This window comes from Dermacentor albipictus, chromosome 2 (genome assembly GCF_038994185.2).
Source record: "Dermacentor albipictus isolate Rhodes 1998 colony chromosome 2, USDA_Dalb.pri_finalv2, whole genome shotgun sequence".
Lineage (NCBI taxonomy): Eukaryota > Metazoa > Arthropoda > Arachnida > Ixodida > Ixodidae > Dermacentor > Dermacentor albipictus.
This window is the reverse complement of record NC_091822.1, coordinates 111,634,725-111,648,396: the sequence shown is the minus strand read 5'-3', so window position 1 is coordinate 111,648,396 and position 13,672 is coordinate 111,634,725. Positions and strand designations below refer to the sequence as shown.

Here is a 13,672-nt window from a genome sequence, read left to right as displayed (position 1 = left end):
ACGCCTTTAGATGAAACACGTAGCTGTAAATGATTTTATTCTATCATACTCCTAATAAAAATACAGTTTAACACAAAGGTGATTATTGGGCTAGTTGGTACGGTTTACTCATAATGGCAACGCCTTTAGCGCAATTCAAGAAGACAGGTACGTGACAAAGACATAGCGCTGTCCTGTGTCTCTCTCAGGTCCCTGTCTTCTTGAATTGCGCTAAAGGCTTTGCCACTATGAGTAAAGTTCAAAAATTCGAACACAACTGGCACCGCTCTCGAAAAAAACGTTTAATATCTAAGCAAAAGTGAGCTTGAAAAACCTAGTTACGCTTAATTCCCTACCCGATGGAGATGGGAATTTGGACAAGAATGGCATTCTAAGTGAACTTATCCCACGTGAACTCTTACTGCGGGCATTTATTAGTTTGCAGTTTGAAATCAAGAGCGGCAACTGGCAGATTATAATCATGTTCATTGAACACGGTCACACTTCCGTTCTTTAAAGCCCAAAATGAAAAATATTCGGAGCTGCACTACATAGATATCCTTATTCAGAGCACAATGGAGGTTGCAAATTGAATAGCACGCGTGGTCGCAACCTTGCATGCAGCGCTTCGGAAATGCAGGTTATTGTCAGTCGACAAATAGCTCACAACATTATGAGTTTTCACTTTATAAGCAGCGGTATACTATGAGCAGCATACGTGGCAGCTACACGGCATACCACATTGATGCGCCACTAACAGAGTTCGAAATCATGACAAGAAACACGGTGCATAATGCAGAGTGTCCACTCCCAGCTCCCCACCCTTGCCCGAGGCGAAAAGGCAGCGGGCACAGAGAAAACGGTGAGCTGGCGAATGTAAAATTAAAACAACAGATATTGTGGGAATTCGGTACATCAGCATAATAGATTGAGCAACTCAGAGTAATTCAATAGCATGGTGTTAAAACTTGTTGAAAAGCATGAGGCTGACTGCTCTCTATTTGGATCAACGTTACAGCTCGCGTAAAAGGTTCTCGCTTTCCAATAAATGTCACATTACGGCAAATTTGCACCACACATCATACAAGCACATACCCGAAATCATGACAAATTGACAGTTAACCGCTATTTAATAAAAGCAAAGCATATCTGATGTTCTTACCTGTATATTTGAATGGTCCATGAATGGCAGGTGAGGGACAGCAGCACATCTATTATCCATGTAGAGATGCTGCTCTGGAGCCGTCCGATCACGGTAAATTATCTTCCTTAAAACTCTCGTAAAGTCGGCACAGTGCACAATGTATGCATACACCACCCGCGTTGTACGCCATGAATGTTTGTAGAAGTGAACATGGCGGTACACAGCAACTTTGACAATTAGACCGGAAGCTCTGTGCTAGAATGAACGAACGTCGATCGTGGAAATCCACAGGAAAATCTACACGAAAAATGGCTGAGCGCAGTCTTCAAAACACCACGGTCTCCTTCAGTCTCCCCAATAAAAGTTTCGCATTCCCCGCAGGGAAGTGAGAAGACGCAGAGCGTTGTTCTCTCTCACCCACACTCCGCTCAGATCACGTGATATATCACTAATCCCCTGTTTGGATTTTTATAAGTGTGAATATAGTTCCCGCGCGAGCGCTCCATGGGATGTTAAGCCTGTGATGTGAGAGCGTGAGTGAGCACAAGACAGAACCATGGGAGGCAGTCTTGTTCTCATCCTTACATTAAGGAACGTCACGCCTATTTTAGGTCACGTGGTGCTTGAAACGTCATCCGCGCTGATTTACATGCGCGCCATGCTTAAACGTAGTCTAGCGTGATATTAAGCGTGGAAGTTTTTAGAGTGCACACATGAAATGTGCGCGCATGCATCACGTGCTTGCTGCGCGACTGGTAAAGGCTTCGTCAGAGTTGCCAGCTCATGCGCTTTGTGTTTATGTGCTCTGCCTCCATGTGACACGTGTGTCTCCATGACGCGAAGGTACAAGGAAATGTTAGACTTAGAGTGATCAAAGGAGGGGACGAAATTGATGACTCAGTCTGGTGCCAACGTTTCCACAAAGGAATTTGTCTGCGTCGGGACCTTGTCGAAGAGAAGTTTCTTTGTCTAAACGTTGACTCCAAAGACATTCCTTATTCCATCCGTGTTAGGATTACTGACGTGACGCGCAGACACCTTTTGTATCTACGTCAGAGAGATTCAAATTGTTTAAGCGAGACAGATGCAAATATGGCGCCCGCCTCTTTACACAGCGGAGCAAGACAGCCAAAGTTATCCAGTTTGGCTTATCTTCCCGCGCAGCCGCTCCCAGACTCCGATGAGTGCGTTTACGGGTGGCTCAACGAGCTGCGAGTTCCCCGTTTAACGTCGCAAAACAAATACGAAAATTTCCAAATGAGGATGAACAAGCAGACTGGCGTTTCTTGAACGATTTCATAACATGAATTATTCCCTTTCTGTTGCTACGTTCGGAGTTTAATGCCACCCGGCAACCCATGTGGCGCGTGGCTGGCAATGCGTTTATCAATATCACGTGCTCTACCACACAAGCCATAGTCGAGCTATTGAAGCCACCTCGCGCTAAACGACGCTGTTTGTGTGAAAATACCCCAAACAAGGGAAGTGTATCTATGTATCATACAAAGATTTGTCTGCTTTTTTTATCTAAAGGCACATCCTGCCCATTATTGATGATTCATTGCCATTCCGACTTTTTACGAGGGCACGGTTTATTATTTTGGCCTAGGATCATTGCATTACCTTTCCATCTTTAGGCCTATACGTTACGACTTTAACTTGTTAAATCACTTTGCTCACTGTAATGCGACTGCAATATTTGTGCTTCATCGATTTGTGCATTTGTATTTTCGCACCTAAAGATTCTGCGATGTCTCCCCCAACCTACACACCACTTTCCAATATCCTCTCTTGGGTTTTCAGGATAGTAAAATAAATGAATGCATAAGCAAGCAAGAAAATAAAAAAAATTGTCTCCAATCGAAGCTCCAAAAGTGGTTCGACAGCGAAGCTGTAAACAACTAGAAGGATTACCCATTGCGACGTAGGTCGAAATTACTCGCGTGGCGACATTTACGTGTACCTTACCTAACCGACTAGCCTAAAACGTTTCGACGGCCTCCGACTTGGCTTGCTCCGCTACTTCGTGCGCCTACAAAAAGACTGGACCAGAGAGGAGAGAAATTCGCCGCGCCTCGGACGCGCGCCGCTCTTCAAGAGTGCTCCACCGTACGTGGCCTTCGCATAGCACCGCCACAACATAAATATATTGCTAGGCGGGTTCTTCCTTTACGTAGCAAAGTGTAGTTACGTCCATCCCTGCTTCGTATGCGACAGTCGAGCCGCCGTCGCAGCTGGCGCCACAGTAATCTTCGCCGGAAAACGTGTGCGCGTAGCGCTACGTGCTTCGCATTCCATGTAGGCGCCGGAGCGCCCGATCATCATAATCGCAATATTTTATTTCAGCTACAAGATGTGTTGCATAAATGAAGCTGCGCAAGGAGGTCCCACAGCACGAAGCTGTAAGGGGAGGCAACTCCTGTCAGCTAGTGCACGAAACGAATATCTATATTGACGGCAGGGTATCACGAATGAGATAAACCAAGTAGTAAAAGCAGAAAATAGAAAAAAAAACGCAAGAAATGAATAATTCTGGTAGATAGCGATAGAATAAAATATAAATAATATACACTAGTCCCAAGGGATATTTCAAGAATTGAAAAAGACATACATAATAATCAGTATCATCTACTGTATTTTACAAGCATAACTCCGAATTTGGTGCGTAAGCGTTTGTGTGACAAAGGTGAGAAGAAAGAAATCAACCATCTATTAAAAAAGAAAGAAACTTCCTTTTTAAAATGAGATAACGAAGTGGTTTGTTTGATGTGAGTCGGGAGGTGATTCCAAAATGGTACTCTAGGAAAGCGGTTTGTTTGCCTGCCGTAGTTCTAATAAAAGGTAAAGGCAAATTATGATTGAAAGCAAATCTGTTTTTATTGTCGTTAACAAGTTTGAAACCACTTCGTATGTTACATGGCAAAAGGTTATTAAGATACCGATTCAAAATGATTACAAGATGAAATTTGTACAATTGGGCAATTGTTAACCGGTATTTGTGAAGTAGTTCCGAGGCGCTGCAACTAAATGAACTGAAGGGAAGAATCTTCATTGCTTGATTTTGAATGTGTTGCAATGGGTTATACAGTGTATGCGTAGTATATGTACCATTCCATGTCACAATGCAGTAGGTGAAATGACTGTGAATAAAAGCAAAATAAAGCGTTATCAACGTTGGGGTAGCAAAAAATGTCGCGTGTTTAGCATTATTCTTATTCCATTAGCTGTGTCGCGCAGCAAATAAGCGACGTGAGCTCTGTATTTTAAATGAGAGCCTAGCGTGTCGCCGAGTAATGAACATCGATTAACTCTCAAATGAAGTTAGATCTAATGCTTACTGCCGGAGTATATGAGAGACATTCCTGGGTGGAATTGAAAATCTTGAACGTGGTTTTGGACAGGTTAATATCGAGGGAGTTACACCGGCACTATTCAAGCGTGTTATTTAGATCAATATTTAGTCTGGTTGTAAGGGAACGGAGAGACTGTTCAGTAGCAATTATGGTAGGGTCATCTGCATAAAAGAATGGTTTAGGAACATCATTAATATAGATGAGAATTAGAAGCGCCCCGAAAATCAACCCGTGTGGTACACCTCCAGTTCAGTTCAGTTCAGTTTATTTTCCTTAAAGACCCCCGATTTCAGGGGTATTACATAAGGGGTGGGTACAAGATTCGAATTAAGACTAGTTCAAGTAACGTTCAAGTTCAAGCACGCATATATATACACATACATAGTATACATATTCAAGTATATTCACAGATGTATTTACATATATCAAAGCCTATATATGTAGACCAACATACACGTATGTAAATACAAACAACACATATAAGGAAAAATCATGTACAATGTGGTTGGAGATGGTCAGTAACATGCTGTAAAAATATGGATGGGCAGATTATGTCGACAATGGCGGCGGGGAGGCCGTTCCAGTCTGCCGCCATGCGAAGAAAAAACGAGGCTAGAAATGTTGATGTTCGTGAGCGTGGTCGTGAGACTTGCAGCGAGTGGCTCGTCCGGTATGATATGCGTGCTGCGGGCGTGATATATGGTGCTTGATGAAGGATAGGACTGTAAAAGAATTTGTGGTAAAGACAGAGGGAAGCGATGCGCCGACGTAAAACGAGGTCCGGAAGCCCAGATAGTGATTTCAGTGACGTAACGCTTATGCCATATGAGTACGACGAATGGATGAATCAAGCAGCACGGTTTTGCACCGCTTCAAGAGCGTCGATGAGATATGCTTGATGCGGATTCCAGACTACTGAGGCGTATTCTAGTTTCGGTCGTACAAGTGATGTGTAGGCAAGTAATTTTACGTGATTTGGGGCTTTCCGCAAATGACGTTTTAGGAAACCTAAAGTTTTGTTAGAAGCTGAAATGATGGTATGCACATGCGTACGCCAGTTGAGGTCGTTTGATACAGTGACACCGAGGTATTTAAAAGTGTCGGTTGATTGAAGAGCGAAATTGTTAATTGTGTACGCAAACGTCCGAGGGTTATGACTGCGGGTAAATGACATGCTTTTGCATTTGTTAACGTTTAGTGTCATTAACCAAGTGGTACACCATTCTGAAATATTAGCAAGGTCACTTTGTAGGGTTATCTGATCCGAAGAGTTAAGTACGGTGCGGTAGATAACACAGTCATCCGCGAACATGCGCATATTACAGGATACATGCAAAGGTAAGTCGTTGATATAGATTAAGAATAGGAGGGGGCCAAGAACCGATCCCTGGGGGACGCCTGACGTTACTGGAACCGGTGTGGATAGGTGGTAATTTATAACAACGTACTGCGATCGATTAGTAAGAAATTCTGCAATCCATGCTAAGATAGTAGGATGTAAATTTAGCGGGGAGAGTTTCGCAAGTAATCGTTGGTGAGGCACTTTATCAAACGCTTTAGCATAATCAAGAAAGATCGCGTCAGTCTGTATGTTATTATCCAGGTTAGTGTGGATGTCGTGTAGAAAAACTGCAAGCTGTGTTTCGCATGACAAGCCCTTGCGGAAGCCATGTTGTGAAGGATGGAAAAAGTGATTACTGTCAAGGAAATTTATTATGTGGGAGTAGATCACATGCTCCATGATTTTACAGGGGACGCTTGTTAGAGAGATAGGGCGGTAATTTAGTGGGGAATTTCTGCTACCTGACTTGAAAACAGGAACGACCTTCCCTGTCCTCCAGTCGTCTGGAATGATTCCTGTAGAAAGTGACTGCGAAAAAATTAGGGTGAGATAAAGTGAGACGTTGTGTTTGGTGTTTTTCAAGATTTTGGTATTAATTTCGTCCATTCCAGCAGAAGATGACAATTTAATATTTTCTATTATGGATGAAATTCCATTTTCACAAAAATTTATCGCTGGCATGTCACAATGAAAGTCAAGCGAAGGTAAACATGGGGGTGCGGTCCCTTCATCAGAAAATACAGTACTGAACGTGGTGTTGAACAAGTTCGCACAGTCCACGTCCGTAATCCTTTCATTCAGGTCACTGCTGAGTACGATTTCTCGCCGTTCGTCGTCTTTCAGTGTTTTCCAAAACTGTTTGGGATTAGATTTTAGTAGCTTGGGCAATTCTAAGTGGTAAAAAGAGTGCTTTGCTTGATGTAGAGTAGAAAGGTAGTTTTTATCTGCTTCATAATATTTCTCCCATGCTTTTGGTTGATCTCTAATCTTTGCAACCCGGAATAGACGTTTCTTTTTATTTTCAAGCCTTTTTAAAGTTTTCGTAAACCATGGTTTTTGACGATTGGCTCTGAAACTTACTTTAGGTACAAATTTATCGGTTAATTCCTTCAGCTTTTCTTTAAAACGTGTCCAGTTGGCGTCAACATTATGGTTGTGGAACGTTGTCTCAAATGTGGGAAAAAATGCGCAAAGGCCCTCATTTATCGCTTCATAATCGCCTTTGTCATACAACTGTATCGTTTTCTTGTACATTTCGCACTTTGTTGGTCGAAAAGAAAAGCCAGCATGAATTACCTTGTGGTCACTTATTTCCTTGAGATAATGGATGTACGAAAGACTTTCGGGGTTGTTGGTTAATATTAGATCTAAGATATTGGATGTATACTGTGAAGCACGTGTTGCTTCAGAAACCAGCTGGGTCATGTTAAAATTGAGGCAGATATCGAGGAAGTTCCTGGCTTCGGTTAGTCCTGTCGAAGAACACAGAGTGTCAGTGTGCCAGTCTATTTGCGGGAAGTTAAAATCGCCAAATAGTAGTATGTGTGCATTTGGGTGAGCAGCAATAAGCTGACACATGGTTTGGTTAAGCTGGCTGCAAAATTCGGAAGTAGTGTGGGCAGGTCTGTAACAAACGCCTAGTAGTACTGTGTGTGGGCGTGATTGGATAGCCACCCATAATATTTCCAACTGTGACCGAACATTGATTACTGCACAAGACAATCGTTCGTGGAATGCAATCAGTACACCACCACCGCGCGTAGATGCACGGTCATTGCGGTACACACGAAAGTTTGGTAGGTCCGATAGCACTTCAGTATCGCTCACGTCGTCAGTGAGCCACGTCTCGGTAAGTATTAGTAGATTACTGCTAGAGTACAATACAATGCTAGATATACGTTCACGTTTTTGAAGAAAACTGCGGATGTTAGTGTAAATTGCAGAAAGTGAAAAATCATCGCTAGAGACAGCATATGCTCGGTTCCTTTCTTTCTTTTTTTGGTGCTTCGTCTGCTATGATAATTCATTGATGCTGTTAGTACTGTCGTCAAAGACGTAACGCTTTTGGTTCATATACAGAGTTTTGAAACGGACGGAAAATGGTTGGTTCTTGCTTTTCGCAAAAGCAATTAGTTGTTTACGGGCATTTTGGACTGGGCGCGAGAAATCCTCACCGATGCCATAACTTGTCCCTTTAAGCATCCGGCCTTTTGACAATATAGCAGCTTTGGTCTTGTGTAACGCAAGCTTTACTACTTTACCTCTCTGAATGGATAAATAATTTCACAGTGTTGGATTGATATAAATAGCTTGATACCTGTTACATAAACAGCTTTTGAAGAGCCTTAGTGCGGGACCAACAATACCGATACACCTAAGTTTATAAAAGAAACTGCACCGAGCTACGGTGTCAGAAGCTTTGGTGAGATCGATATATACAGCCTTAGCATAGTCGCCTTTATCGATGGTCTGCGTAGTTTTGCCAGTAAAAGATACGATTGCAAGCTTAGTGGAGAAGCCGGCTCTAAACCCGTATCGCTTAGGCATCAATATATATATATATATATATATATATATATATATATATATATATATATACACACACCGTTTTCTAAGCATTTTTCTATCACCTTTCTGGAAAAGGGCGGGATAACGATTTATTAAGAGTTAGGACTGGTGATGTCCCCCTTTTTTATGTATCGGGATTACGTTTGCCTTATTTAGTGGCTCTTGAAATGTTACCGTCCTCAGCATGAGATTGATGACATCTCAAAGAAAACAAGATATAAGGTGCGCTATCATTCTTACATATGCAGAATGAATTTCATCAACACCTGCAGTGGATACCTTAAGATTATTTATTAAGCTTAAGGGTTCCTTCTGGCCCGTAGGAAAAATGTAAAAAGATTGTTAGCAATGTTGAAATGATATTTGAAGAGTGACATCATGATTAGATGTATTGCTGCAAAATAATTCATTGAACGCATTAGCAATATCTGAGGGCCTAGTGAGTAAAAAAAAACAGAATAATTTATTTCACTAAAGGTCATCTCGTTGCTATTCTTATTCAATACAATATGTATTATCTTCCATTGCTGTTTGAAGTCATTACCAGTATTATAAATTTTATATTCATGGTAGTTTCTTTTAGCTTCCTTTACTAATTTGTTTAATGTGTTGCAGTACACGTTGCACCGTGATTTTATTCGTGTAATAAACCGACATTTTTACTCTTTTACGTATTTTCCTTTCTACGAATACATTGGAGTAAACTGTTAGTCAGCCATGGGCTGTGATTATCCGAGTTCCTGTGACATTTTACTTCTCTAGAAGAGTCACACACTGACGGTTTCGCTGCTGAAAACACGTCAAATACGATATTAGCGTCTGTTTTGTTTGTTCTGGAGGACCATTCTGTTTGAGCAATCTGGTGAATGAACTCTTATTTGTTAAGTATTGCTTTTTTAAACGAGCGACCAACATTCGTCGAGTCATGCTGAAAGCGCCAAAAAATTGGATAACGGTCAGTAACAATTCATTCAAGAACGCCTCAATAAACCTCAAGAACAGGTTCAATAAAATTAGAAAACACGTGGTCAGGGGCGTAGCCAGGGGGGGGGATGTATGGGGCCTCAGCCCTCCCCCCCCTCTCGAAATTATTTCGGGTTGTCATGCACTGCCGACTAAAACGACCCCCGGCACCCGGAAATCACTCTGGATTTTGTCTAGAATGTCAATTTAACGCTCGACAAGACAGTTCAGCGCGAACGAAGCGGTTATTATTGTAGTTATTGTGAGCATAGCGGTTAACATTGTGGTTATTGTTCATGTATTTGATACCCTGATAAATTTCATCAGGAGGAGGCCGAGCTGCAACTGGAGCCCCCAACACACGACTTTCCACAAGGTTGCGAAATCTCGTAGACATCGCCTACTGTGCATCTCACATACCCCAGAACGTGCTTTAAGCCGCCACCTCCGGGTTCCTTCTTTTCAGAAGAGGTTCTGGGGCAAAGCCCAGCCAGCTTGTGCGGGGCGGTAAAAAACGAACATCGCGTTGTGCCTGCTGGCTATCTTTTTTTTATATTGTGGGATACCCGACGCATATGTGGCAACACTTCTGGATGGCTCCTACTTAGCCACCCGGTGTTCACCCTGGAACGGGCTGCTTTTGTTTCACGCAGAAAAACCTCTGCTATCGCCGTTACGACCGCGCGGGGGCATCCGGCATTCACCGATCGCCGTACCTGATCATTAAAACTACTCCGCACTGCATGCGGGCAGGACTTCCTGAGAGGGGATCCCAGGGAAACTTTCGCGATCCCGCTCTTAATTAACTTAGACAGCGAAGAATCGTACAGCGAGAACGCGTTTAGCGCTCTCGGGCTATACGCCCAACATACACCATGACCTAAAAACAGGCATAAATTTTAAAAATTGCACTGAGTCGTCAGACGGTAACTCGTGGGTGAAGGACAAGGCCTTCGCATCAAGGACAAAACACAGCAGCCTTCCCTAAGACCACACGGCACTTCTTTTTCCTCGCAGTAGGAACCAACTCGCCCAACAGCAAGTCTCACTGAACCGCGTAGACTATCGGAACATTCTGAGATCGGCTTCCGACGATACACGGAAAGAACGGCTTTCACTGGTTTGCCTCGCCTTGAACTGACAATTGGCAGAACACAGGTATGGCCTTTTCTTCTCTCTCTCTGTCTCTTTATTTTATGCGAAGCATATTACGAGGGCTCAACCCAGCTCCTCAGGCGCGGCGGTGACCATGAAATCACGTGACACCGTGACGTCACGACAGAGGAGAAGTGGCTTTGGCTCAACTCTTGCAAGACGGGCTGGGTGGGAATCGAACCAGGGTCTCCGGAGTGTGGGACGGAGACGCTACCACTGAGCCACGAGTACGATGCTTCAAAGCGGTACAAAAGCGCCTCTAGTGAATGCGGTGTTGCCTTAGAAACGAGCTGTTTCTAAGGCTCAGGCGTGCGACGCTTGCTCAGGCGCACATTTCGTTGCCGCGCCGAACGCTGCGTTGCTCGACGCTCACCGCGTCCAATGCGGGGCGCGTAGTCGCTGGCGGGTCGACGGGAACGCTGTCGCGTTCCACTCTTGAAGGCGAAGCAGGGTAACGCATGAGTTGTTTCTTCGTCTAGCCGAACCAAATATAGCCAAGGAACAGCAGTTCACCAGGCTAAACAGTGGTTCAACAACTAAAATAAAGGCTAGTATGCTTCGCATCCTGGGCTTAACCTTAGCTAAGCCACAGCCATTTTTTTTTGCATGACAATTATTTGGCTGAAATCCTCCTGTTTTCAGGGGTCAAATGGCCATTCGCAATGATTATTAGGTCATTATTTTGAGGTCCAGTACATCCAAGATCAGTCGTGTAAAGCCGCGACGCACATGCTTTGCTGAGGAACACTTGTTTCTTTTCGCGCGAACAGAACCGGGCAGCGACATTTTTATCGTCACCAGCTTTGGTTGGTACACGATGAACACAATCAATGTCGGAGTCGTTGACAATGCAATTTACCCTTGTAGATATCGCTTTCATGATGACATTACAGTTGTCTCCTTGTGTACACACAATTCCCTTCAGCTGAACTTTGTTCAATCGTGAGTACTGGTCGAACTCATCAACGCGCTTTGTTATGACCTCACTTTCCTTCGCTCCAGATCTGTCAGCCCTGACAAGAGTGGCGTCTTCCGTCCTGAGCTCTCCCACGAAATTGTTTAGCGCGTTCGAGCCCGAGACAAAGCTCTCCAGCTCGGACTTCAGCGCAGTAAAATTATCACTGGATGCGCCCAATTTCCATTCGTATCTTTCTGCAAGTTTGCTTGCGAATTCATCAAATAATTTCTCCGACCAGGCTTCAAGCTCTGCGACTCGTCTAGCAAGCTCCGCCGTCGTAGGTACTGTCACTGGTTGGTAGAGACAGTGTACAGTTCGTCACTGGTAGCAGCAGTTCCGGCAAAGACAATTACATTCGTAGTATAGGAAACGGTCACCAACCTGTACAGCCAGGAACGACGCTTAGACACCTGCACGAGCTGCCGCAACCACTGCTGGTAAGCGAAGCCGAATCGTTGCCGGTGACGCCTTTAAAATGATCAGCTAGCTAAGAATCCACGCCGCTCAATTAGCCTGGCGATTGTGCCACGTGATTACGCCGGCTCGTGAAGCAAGGCCAATGCAAATAGGTCGCGATGCTTCGGGCGAAAAGCGGTTCAGAACAAACTGTCACGGACATCAGCAAGGGTACTTAAGGGAGCAGCGATTGAAGCGCGACTATGCTTCGAGGAAACAAACATTGCGAAACAAAAAAGCGTTTTTTTTTTTGTAACTAAAGCGAGACACATTTAGATTCATCGGATGAAAACAATATTACTGGTTAATATTTATATTTATGACGAGTAAACAACAATGACCTCATTTTATTTTAATATTGTCAATAAATGCATTTTCTCAACGCCCGTCGTAAGACGCCGCTATCACTTGCAATGCAATACAGCTCTTGAAGCGTGCAGAAAGGCGCGCTCGTAAGTTCCCCTGATAAAATAAGCCCCCCAAACGCGTTGTGCTGTTTTGCTCGCCGACGTATGTCTGAATTTGGTGACATGGTTAGCTTCATCGTTTCTTGACCTGTTCAGTCAAATGTAATGAGTTATGACCGCAAGATAGCTGTTTGCTTTAGTTGTTTTCGTGCGACTTCGCTGGCCCACGTGCGTGGTGTGCGGCGATAGGACCAGCACTCTACACCTAGAGCTTTCGTCGGCCTCCAAAGAAAGTATGTTCTGTGCAGGAATGCTATTTCGACAGCCGTACGGCTGGCCTTTTCCTGCATCGCATTCCACGCTGAAAGCTCGAAACACCCATGAAGTTGACTGGCGGGACATTTGAATATACAGCTCTAATGGTAGGCCACCAAAACAAACTTCGCGCCTTTGAGAACAAAATGACTACAACGAAGGCGCCAAATAAAACGACGGGCGAAGGAAGACGACATGGGACAAGCACGTAGGCGCCCGAACAAGTGAGCGGTTTATTTCTTGACACAGGAATAAATAGCTGCTGCCGAGAGTCAAAAAATCAACAAAAAACAGTGCCGTCATCTGTATCACGCAACGAAAACACGATACAGAACAGCTTCGTAAGCGCCGCCTCCAAGATACGCCAGTTCCTTTGTCGATAGAGAAACTGAGGGTTCTCTCATACAAGCATCACCACGCATCTTGATCTCAAGCGTCCGTCGTTTTATTTGGCGCGTTCGTCGTAATCATGTATAACCAACTCACCCACCAGCACGTGCTCAGTAACCAAATGACGTCACTTCTGTTTTTACCGGATATGTCGTCACAATATTTTTTTCTTCTGCCAGAAGTGTTCCCTCGTCACACTGATGGCGCTGAGCCATCCATGTGACGATGTCGATGAACCGTCGATGAACCGCCATGATGAACCGCCAACTGTCGATGAACCGCCATGTTTTGAACGCATGGGCTACTACGGAAGCTTGGCTACCAGGTATATTTACCTAGCGTGAAGTTTGCTGAGGCAGTGGTGATGTGTGTAGGTCCAAACGCCAAGCAGTAGCACTTTGTGGTAAGGCGTCTTTTGCAATCTGTGATCCACTTTCTCGCATATGTAAAGCCAACGATGACGCTAAGACACCTGTACGTGGTACGGATGCTTGTATTGAAATTATTTTTTCTTGAAACGAATGCTGTTCTGTATGCTGCATGCATGATTCCAAGGAATGTATGCATTGTTCGCTTCACTTTGCTGAATACTTGCAGCATTTGCTTTACGGGGATATGAGTATTTTCGTGTATGAGCCATAG

At 44.0% G+C, this 13,672-nt stretch overlaps 1 protein-coding gene across 4 annotated transcripts in view; it reads right to left on the bottom strand.

Moving 5' to 3' along the window:
• LOC139056050 (nose resistant to fluoxetine protein 6-like) overlaps window positions 1-12,039 on the bottom strand; it is an 81,612-nt gene extending 69,573 nt beyond the window's left edge. For all 4 annotated transcript variants that reach the window (XR_011512113.1, XM_070533868.1, XM_070533870.1 and 1 more), the window contains exon 1: window positions 11,844-12,039. The gene's annotated coding sequence lies outside the window, so the exon portion shown is untranslated. The remainder of the gene's footprint in view (window positions 1-11,843) is intronic.
• Window positions 12,040-13,672: the final 1,633 nt, after the last annotated feature.